We start from the raw sequence: 10,199 nt of genomic DNA, 5'->3' as shown, positions 1-10,199 counted from the left end.
ATTTAAATGCCATCTTTACTTCAATAGACAACATTACGAGTCCACGGTTTCAGATACAAAATACACCTGACAACTTTCAAAACTCGCGAGTGACTGACAGAAATATTCGGATAAATTAATTAGGTAAGTATGTATCTACCTATAATTTAAATATAATTCACAAATCTGCATGTATCATTGCTGGTCATCAAGGACGTTACGTCCAAGGGCAACGGAAGTAAACTAGACATCGCAAACTAGACAAAAAATTACAGTCCTGTTAAACCTTTTATGTTAAATACATTTCGTTTCCAACCAGTGGGGTGAATTTTTTAATGGAAAGATATTTCCGTTATTACTAAGTTTAGATAACTATTTCGATATATACCTAATGATTCTTCTCGATTTGCCACCCTTTGAGTAACTGCCGCCCCCAAGCGATGCTCAATCTGCCTACCCCCATGGGACATCACTGCCCATTTAATCACTTTCAAATTTTATTATCAGCCAATTATTTTGGATTCGTGTGTGCACATAACGATCTGTCAAATTGTCTCAAACATGTTTGTATTTTGGAGTAGGAACAAACCTAATAATGTATGTATGTACAGGCGGCCCTCGACTTTCGCACGTAATTGGTTCCTGAAAATGTGTTCAAATGTTGAATGCTCGAAAGTAGAGGAATGTAAAAAAAAACATCAAACAGTGTACTTTATTTGTATTTATTTATCAATGGGTATAATAAAGTTAACGAGGTGTACCTAGTAACAATCAGGTGTTTTCTTTATAAACTTGTCAAGAGATAGTTGAATACCACCATTTTACGTTTTTGAAAATGTGACGGAGAGTGGAGGAGAGAGGGGCGACTGCATGGAAGCGCAGAGTTTTTGCATTATCAACTAAAATCTAAATTTTAATAAATGTACGAAATAGCGAATTCTGCGAAAGTAGAACGTTCAAAAGTCGAGGGCCCCCTGTAGTGAGAAACAAACTTTTATGTTAACTCTATGTTACATGTAACGAAATCTGTGAAATAATTAACATATAAATTAGTTTTCTAGAATAAATAACGAAAGATTATCTGCTGTGTATGACTAATAATGATATTTTTATTCTATAAAAAAATACCTGTTTATATAAGATTACTAATAATTTAAATTATCATTGTTATAATCAAAGATGTCATAGAAAGACATTATTCTGTATTACATACGACATATTTAAAGAATTTTAAAATGCATTTAATAAAACTACTTATACTTATAACAAAACACAAAATATTTAATGTACTAAAAAATAGTAGGTATTATGGGATTTGAACTGACGTTTATGTGGTAGAATTATTCCATTATAATGGTTTGGAATACATTGTAAAAAAAAATTGCTTCTAATGTAAACATTAAATTACCAAAAAAAAATATATTGACGTATCAAAATATATAATATTATCCATACGTATCTCAGTGACGAAGGTTGGAGGTAGGCTGAGTTAAGATCCGACATAAATAGTGCATACTTAACATTGTTAGTCATACTTATTTGTTTTCATTGAAGTAAAACACCACACCCACGGTGGCCGCGCGGCTTAAGCGGACTATCACGCCGTGGGTCCCTGGTTCGAATCCTGGGTCTGGCAAGTACACATATTGTTTTTCAATTTGTGTCTGTCAGGGTATGGATATAATAGGTTGAGCAAGTGGCTGACATCCATTTCTCGTAAAAAAAAAAATCTGTTAATACAAACCTCTACTCTGTGGAGGCCCATATGCTCCTATTAGGATCGGACATGGTCGGGAGAAAAAAAAACTACAAATTGCAGATAGTGTCAGTTAGTTTTTTAAAAATCAATTAAACCCTGCCTGAACCAACCCATAATAATTTTGGGGGTTCTGACAAAAATAGTGCATACATTTTCAGTCATATTTATTTGTTTTCGTTGAAGTCAGAATACATAGGTATTACAGCTGATGGTGTTAATTCGTTTTCTTTTTAATTCATTAAACACTGCCTAAACCAAGCCATAATCGATCTATAAAATATCCAAAATTATGTATAATTTAATGGTATAATTTTTAATATTTTATAAATAGACAAATATTTATTGAGTATTATCTATTATTGCTTGGTTTACACATTGTTTAATTGAATTTAAAAAAGAAACTAACCTACACTATCTACAATTTGTAGTATTAGTTCAATGAAAGCAAATACGTATGACTGACAAAGTTTAGTGTGCACTATTTACATATTACCTATTAGGTATGTTAGATCTTGACAGTCAACCTCCACCCTTCGCCACCAACTTATCTATATTTATTAGGCGATGTGAATTGTTTTTGAGTGTGAATAAATAATTGATGTAATTATAAAGATTTTAGATTGCAATTAAAGATATGTGCAATATACTCTTGAATGATAAAACTGATATGATTGGTATTAACCAATGAATGTTGTCTTCAAAATAATATTATTTAGGCTTTAAAATGTTAAAATATAACTATCTATTTGGTTTAAAATAATTGTAACAAGCTTACTTAAAAAATAATATTACTATGCATATTGGAATTAAACGTATGTCAAGCATAATAAAATATAAATGTTGTTTTATTGACTGGTTTAATCTATCCTACCTGTATAACACATCTAGAAGCTTTCCAGGATCTTTGGCAGTGTACTCTACTGTAGTGTTTCTCAAATTTTACAAGGGAATTATCATTTAAGTATACTTATCAATCATCAAATTGCAATGCACAACCATTATGGTTTTAAATATTTTACAGTCCTGCGGGTCTATTCTTTACAAAAGGCGACTATCGACCGCTAACGTGCTAACGTGATAATGTGTTAGTATTTGTTACATACATTTTCTATTGAAATATTATAATTGTAATCAGTTAATCAGTCGAAACTGTATCTCTCTCGCTCTCTCTCTATCGCTCATGCTCTAAATTTTAGCACAGGCAGGGGGCATGCCGTTAAAATATATCATTTATTGCAACAATTAATACCGGCTAATTATAATTGTTACAATACGTGTTAATAATATGATACAAACATACCCTAGTTAGCAGTTTTAGCGGACGAAAGCAGCATTTTGTATAGAATAGACCCGCTGAAGTAAAGTACGCAGGTGACTTTTTTAAGTACCTATTAGTGTAAATTTGTGATAATCTCACTTAGCTGGCCGATCCGCCACTCCGGGCCCCCAGGCTAGAGACCTCGTCGCCATAGTACTTGTTTTCCGAATAGACCAATTGTCGATTGTTCAGGAAACGAAAAACAAAGTTCCCTGTCTTATACATATTTAAATATCAGTACATATATCAAGCACTCTGTCTCCTTTTTATGATTGCCACATTATCCAAGAAGAGATTTGATGAATAATATATTAGTATAATTCATTAAACTAAGAGAAAATACGTTTTATTTACAAGTAAGCAATGTGGATATACGGATCATTCTCAGCGCTGGCTCCGAAAAGTGGATATTCGGAACAAAACAAGGACATTCGGAAGACCGTAGCGTATCGTTGCATGGACCACGGTATACCGTGTGGTCAAAAAGTACAAACTTAAAAACTTAATATTTATTTACGTAAATTTTAATAAATTTACTGATAGGTACATGATTTTTTGTAAATAGGTGATCAAGTTGTATCAATGATCGTTTTTATCTAATTCCATAGGTAATTATAAAATATGCCATTCACCATTTTCTGTTTACAAAATTGGGAATCAACATAAAATTATATATCTAATTATAGTTATAAAAAAACTGTATCCATAGATTTACGTAATAATAATGTAGGTAGTAAAATTTTCCTAATTTCTATATTAAAACGGTGGCAATGATATTTTTATTGGTCACAAATAATGCGTCATTATGGATTTTAATCGAACTTGATACAATTAAACTTATTACAAACCATATATTGCATATTAGGTATTATGTTTTATTGGCATGGAACAAATAATAGGGGCATGTGTTATTTAATAACCATTGATTGAGAATATTCTATCCTGAGTATAATATTATTATATAAAATAGTTCACTCACGAAACCAGAATTAACCTTAATAGATCGTACATTAACTAAAATATCTATTGGATAGCCAATAGTATTATAATTATACTTAATGAAAATACAATCAAATGTACTGTAATTCAATGGAAATCCACCAAAAAAAAAATAGGTATAAACATACATCTTATTAATAAATGAGATTAAATATTCGCGTACATTTTAGCATGAATAGATAAAAAGTAAATTAAAAACAGAAAAAGTTTTGATTATAGACATTAATAATAATTATTTTTCAAGACCGTAGTTACCGAGTCACACTGTACAATTCGTATGACCGTTGGGATATTATCTCTGTTTCTCAGTACAAAATACAGTAATTTAGGTTAAAAATACTTACTTCCATAACTCTGCTGTAAGTTCAGAGCGAACTGGTGATGTACCAGCCAAGATTGATAACTTTAAATTTGATAAATTCACTATTTAAACGATAGAAACTTAAAATAACACAATAGTAGTCAAAATCGCGCGCTTTGAAAGACGAAAAACAGACATCAGTCACATATGAAGTGAGCGACATTAGAAGTAAACAGCGCTATATGAAAGCGATATGCGAGAGTGAGACCGAGCTATTCTATTTGACATTCGGAAAATAAGCAAAAGCAATCGTTGCGAACATGGCGTATTCGGAGTTTTTAAAAAAATATCTCTGTTTCTACATGAAAATATACAATTTTTATAAATGTTTTCGGTGTAGTTAGACAAAAGAAATATAACTGCATTAAAATGTCGATTTTGACAAAAATGGATATTCGGAAAACAAGTACTATAGCGACGACCTGTCAGGCCCCCTCCCCCCCTTGTGGGGGCCATGATTACTAGATTATTTTAGTTTTTTTATAAATTGGCACAATTTAATATTATCAAATTATTGTTGGATGAAGGCCGTTTCCTCGTTTCTCCAGATAAATCGTCATCACTACAAAAACTCTCCATCAAATGTAAAGAACCTTTGCAGGGCCACTCCTAGCAAATGGGTGGCCAAAATTGAAAAATGTAGATTAGGGATCATAATAATATATTTAAACAAAAACTATCGATACAGGATTGGTTATCGAAAGTAAGCATCGATATGGAGCCAGGCGTGCACACAGAAAAATGATATGGTAAATCCATTTCGAAAAAATGACCATAATAAATATTTAATATTGCTTTTTTAATGCGACAGGATGGAGGGGTTTAAATCTATCATGGACCATAGACTTTCACTTTTACAAATACGAAAACCCATATTTTCCGTCTACTTTCCTCATACCCAGACACACGTGGGCTACAGTATTAACTACGATTTGTTCCAAGCTATCGCATCTAAAAGTAGTTATCGATTACGCGTGTTCATTATTATTATGGTTGTTAGTGTCTTTTTGTGTTGTCTGCGCTGTCTTCTCTTTTATACATTGGATACCGCAGATGTTTGCACCAATACGGGTCTTTTACTGACACAAATAATCACATACCTTCTTGTTATGATTGAACATAAATATGTAGATTGTATAAGAATTATTTTTTTATTAATTACACATATTATGTTACGCCGAATGTGTGAAATTGCGTATTACATGAAATCGGCAAAATTTTGCCTATTTCATGAAAAATGCAAGCCCGTTGCCTTATTCATGAATTAGGCAAAATATCTGCCGAGTGCGTGAATTCGGCAGTAATTTTTCTGCCTACTTCATGAATTGGGCAAATTAGATAGTGGATTAGGTGGTGTTTTTTGCAACTAATAAAACTAACCAAATGTGTCAAATGCAGTGACGTCCCTAGACAAAATGCCACCCCTAGGCAGCGCTAAAATGCCGCCCCATTTTTATACAGTATTTTTTATCATCCTTACACGACCCCAATTTTTAAGAAATGTGTTGTATGAATACATTACTAACAAAATAATATATGCCAATAAATCCAATTTAAATGCCATCTTTACTTCAATAAAATATATTGCGGGTCCACGGTTTCAGATACATTAAAAAATACACCTGACAATTTTCAAAACACGCGAGCTAGGTAAGTACCTATGTACCTACCTATAATTCAAAATATAATTCGCAAATCAATTCTCAATAGGTACATTTTGTTTCCAACCAATGAGCTGATTTTTTTAATCGAATGATATTTTCATTATTAGGTACTTACAAAGTTTAGGTACCTATTTCTAGAATATACCTAATGATTCTCCTCGATTTGCCGCCCTTCAAGTGACTGCCGCCCCCAAGCGACGCTCAATCTGCCTACCCCCACAGGACGTCACTGGTCAAATGTCATTGATTATATAAAAATATACCAATCAATAACTACAATGACGTTCATATCCATTTACTATGCCCAAAAAAAACTAGAACTATAATATGATAACGGAAGAATTTTATTAATAGGTATTTTCGCGATTTGATTCGTGCTTGGGTATCAGGCAATGGTCGATTGTTTGTTTGTGAAAGTATGATTTGATAGTTTGTTGACAGTTGTTAGCTAACCTCAAAATGGACATTCAGTTGAATTCAGAATTACAAAACCTAACCTAATAATAATATTATATTATGTCCAATATTATAACTAATAAATCCATCCGTATTAAATTTACTTTTTCAACTGTCACGTTGACAGTTTAAGAATTCCATAGCCTGCCGAATTCACGGATTCGGCAGATAATTTGCCTAATTCATGAATAAGGCAACGGCTTGCGTTTTTCATGAATTAGGCAAAATTTTGCCGATTTCATGTAATACGCAATTTCACACATCAGTGTAACACATACAATAATACTAATAAATTACTTGTAACTTGGCCATCTGTTGAGAAAATGCGTAAGTAAATATTGTTATCTGAATCTACCATAGCAGTTTTAATAAGTTTTGTATTTTGTATAGCAGTTACACCACAGATGTCGTTATTTTGTTATTTAAAAATAATTTTATTTTCATTTTATAATAATTAAATTCATCGATTATTGTGTGAAATATAATATTGTAGTAATAAAATAAATATATTAATCATAATAAAATTAAAAAACATAAATTTATAAAAAAAAATGTCGCGATGGGTTTCGATCGCGGTGTTTTGTATTTATGCGTGTGTTTTGTCGCTTTCTTCGACTGGGAGCGTGGCGTCTCCTGTAATCCGGCTACTCGGAGGTCGGGGTCGGTGGACGGTTTGAGGCCGGGTCCAACTGTCGCTGAGTGGCTCACGTCGACTGGTTGTCCGCACTAAGCCTGCCATCAATATGGGCACCCGGAGGGAACTCTGGGTGGCCAGGTTGGCTAAGGAGGGGCGAACCGGGCCAGGGGGGAAACCCAGCAGCCAAAAGTCCCCGTGGGGGGCAGTAGTGGGATAGCGACCGGGAGTGCGCGCTCAGTGGCAGCCCGTCCGACATAATCGAACCCGATTCTTTTGCTTTTTTTTCTCATGTTTATTTTTCGTACTCACTGCTGAGGATCGTAACCGGTTAAATTTGATTATTACAGTCGCACAGTGATGTCCCGTGGGGGTAGGCAGATTGAGCGTCGCTTGGGGGCGGCAGTTATACCCGTTTCAGACGGGACACCGGTGAGAATGAGTCAACGCGTCTCGGTACACTTTTCCGTCGGCCGCTACATTCTCCAGCCGCCGATACACTTGTTTTTATTACCATAGCCAGTTTTATGTTCTAATTTATAACGCGAAATTATGCGTTGACTCATTAGCTCTGGGCGTTCATAAACATAATACAAAGGTCCCTTTATAAATAAAGATTTATATAAGAATACAAAGGCCTCCTATACTACATCGAGCGCGACACCGGTGTCCTGTCTGAAACGGGCCTTTTTCGATGGGCGGCAAATCGAGGAGAATCATTTGGTATATTATATAGAAAATATATACTAATTAAACTTAGTAATAACGAAAATATCTTTCCATTAAAAATTCAGCTCACTGGTTGGAAACAAAATGTATTAATAATTAACATAAAAGGTTTAACAGAACTGTAATTTTTTTTGTCGGGTTCGCGATGTCTTGTTTACTTCCGTTGTTCTTTGACGTCTTTGGTGACCAGAAACTACAAGTGCACGGATGATAAAAAATACTGTAAGTATACAAAAATGTGGTGGCATTTTGGCGCTGTCCACCGGCGACATTTTGTCTAGGGACGTCACTGCAGTCGCATGTACCTATTATTTACTAAGACCTCTAAAGCAGAATGCAGGAACTCGCTGAAGTAAGCGACAAAGTAGGCTTGAAATAAATGTAACAAAGACGAAAGTCATGTTCAACTGCTTTGCGGGCCAAAAAGAGATCCTCATCAATGGCACTCAGCTCGAACAGGTGAAAAACTACATCTATCTGGGACAACAAGACGATCTATAGATGGATGTATATTTGATGAATTTGTTCGCAGAGTAAAGCTAGGCTGGAGTGCTTTCGGTCGCCTGAATAATGTCTCCAAAAGTGAGCTTCCACTGTGCCTAAAGCGCAGTGTTCAACCAGTGTGTGCTTTCCGTAATCACGTCATGTACGTGTGAAGCTTGGACCCTAAGTAAAAGAGACATCCAGAAACTTAGAGTAGCATAACGTGAAAGATCAAAAAGAGGAATGAGTGGATAAGGAAGTAGACAAGAGTTTGCGATGTGATAGAGTTCATTAAAAGCTTCAAATGGAGATGGGCTGGACACATACCTAGAAGAAGAGACAAACATTGGACAAATTTAGTCATCCAGTCGTATCTAAGAGGTACAAAACGTTCCCAAGGTAGACCTAGAGGCCGCTGGATTGATGAAATGATAAAGATCTGCGGAAGTACGTGGCAACGCCACGCACAGGACCGAGACAAGTGGAGAGGCCTTCATCCAGCAGTGGATCACTTATTAACATTTTATTAGGCAATCGCTATGTATATTTAGTCATAGGCATGGCTACAAAGCCATTCGACTTTTCCTAACCCCTAGATTAATGCCAGATAATATTTAAAAAAATCTATAAGCACATTCTTGTGATGTGTATTTGATAATAATTACGATAAAACAATGAAAATTTTTCATAAATAATATTATAATATTGTCACGTGACTTTTGGTCGTGTATGACGACATGCGCAATAGACACTAAAACTGGTAATTTATAGGGCATACCTCTCTAATACCATGACCTTTAAATGTGACATATTTTTTCAACAGTTGACAATACTGTTTCCGCTCATAGATAATTAATGCCGCCAAGCCCAACCAAATCAACAAAATTGAGGTTGTCAAAATCATCTGTCAACGTACGGATCAAAATATTATAACGAAGCTATTAATAATGTCAATTCTAGTCAACAGTGTGGATATCCAATGGAGAAAGTAACTATAAAATCTGTAGTCAAATAAATCGCATTTATCACATATTCCGTTGAAAAAATAATTGATACGTATACCGAATATTATAATAGCGCCTGTACACGTGCATGGATTTACTGGCAGTTAAGCTTTATAGCACCTGTACACATGCATGGAAATTACTGTCGGCAATTGTGCTTATTTTAAACTGTCATGACAATAACTGTTTACACGTAAAAGTACTGACTGTCTCCAATCTCATTCATCAAGAGTAAGAGAGGCGCGATGTTGTCATTTTATAGTACTATCAGCTGATAGGTCGTATTAAAAATCGGTTAAGCTCAAAATGAGTAGTTCGTTTTTTTACCGGCATGTTCGCACCTATCGCTTTACTGCGCAGGCGCAGATCGAAAATAATCTTACTTGCGCGAAATAAATCATCACAATTTGGAATCATCCAATCTTGTTTGATTTATGCACGCAATCTTGCCAATTGCAGGATAATCGATGTTTCCCCATACATTTTCTTACTGTGCACAGTACATCCATGCACGTGTAAACGGGGTATATTATCCTGCAGTTGGCAAAATTACGTGCATGAGTCAAACAAGTTTGGAAGTTTCTGAATTTTAATGCGCAAGTAAGATATGCGCCTGCGCAGTAGAACGATAATGGCGAACCTGTCGGTAAAAAACGAACTACTCATTTTGAGGTTAACCGATTTTCAATACGTCCTGTCAAATAGTACTATAAAATGACAACATCTCGCCTCGCTTACTCTTAAAGAATGAAATTGGAGGGATAGTTATCACTTTTACGTCTAAACAGTTATTGTCACGATATTTTAAAATAG

The 10,199-nt window shown here is 34.6% G+C and overlaps 1 non-coding gene across 1 annotated transcript; it reads left to right on the top strand.

The window, feature by feature from the left end:
- Nucleotides 1–7,150: 7,150 nt before the first annotated feature.
- On the top strand, nt 7,151–7,447 carry LOC147074760 (signal recognition particle RNA). Its single transcript, XR_015070135.1, has one exon.
- The last annotated feature ends 2,752 nt before the right edge of the window (nt 7,448–10,199 follow it).

Source organism: Rhyacophila brunnea, unplaced genomic scaffold (assembly GCF_057557595.1).
Source record: "Rhyacophila brunnea isolate RB1 unplaced genomic scaffold, BYU_Rbru_1.0 scaffold_15, whole genome shotgun sequence".
In the NCBI taxonomy this organism is placed as follows: domain Eukaryota; kingdom Metazoa; phylum Arthropoda; class Insecta; order Trichoptera; family Rhyacophilidae; genus Rhyacophila; species Rhyacophila brunnea.
Note: the sequence above shows the minus strand (reverse complement) of the source record. Positions and strands in the feature narration are given on the sequence as shown.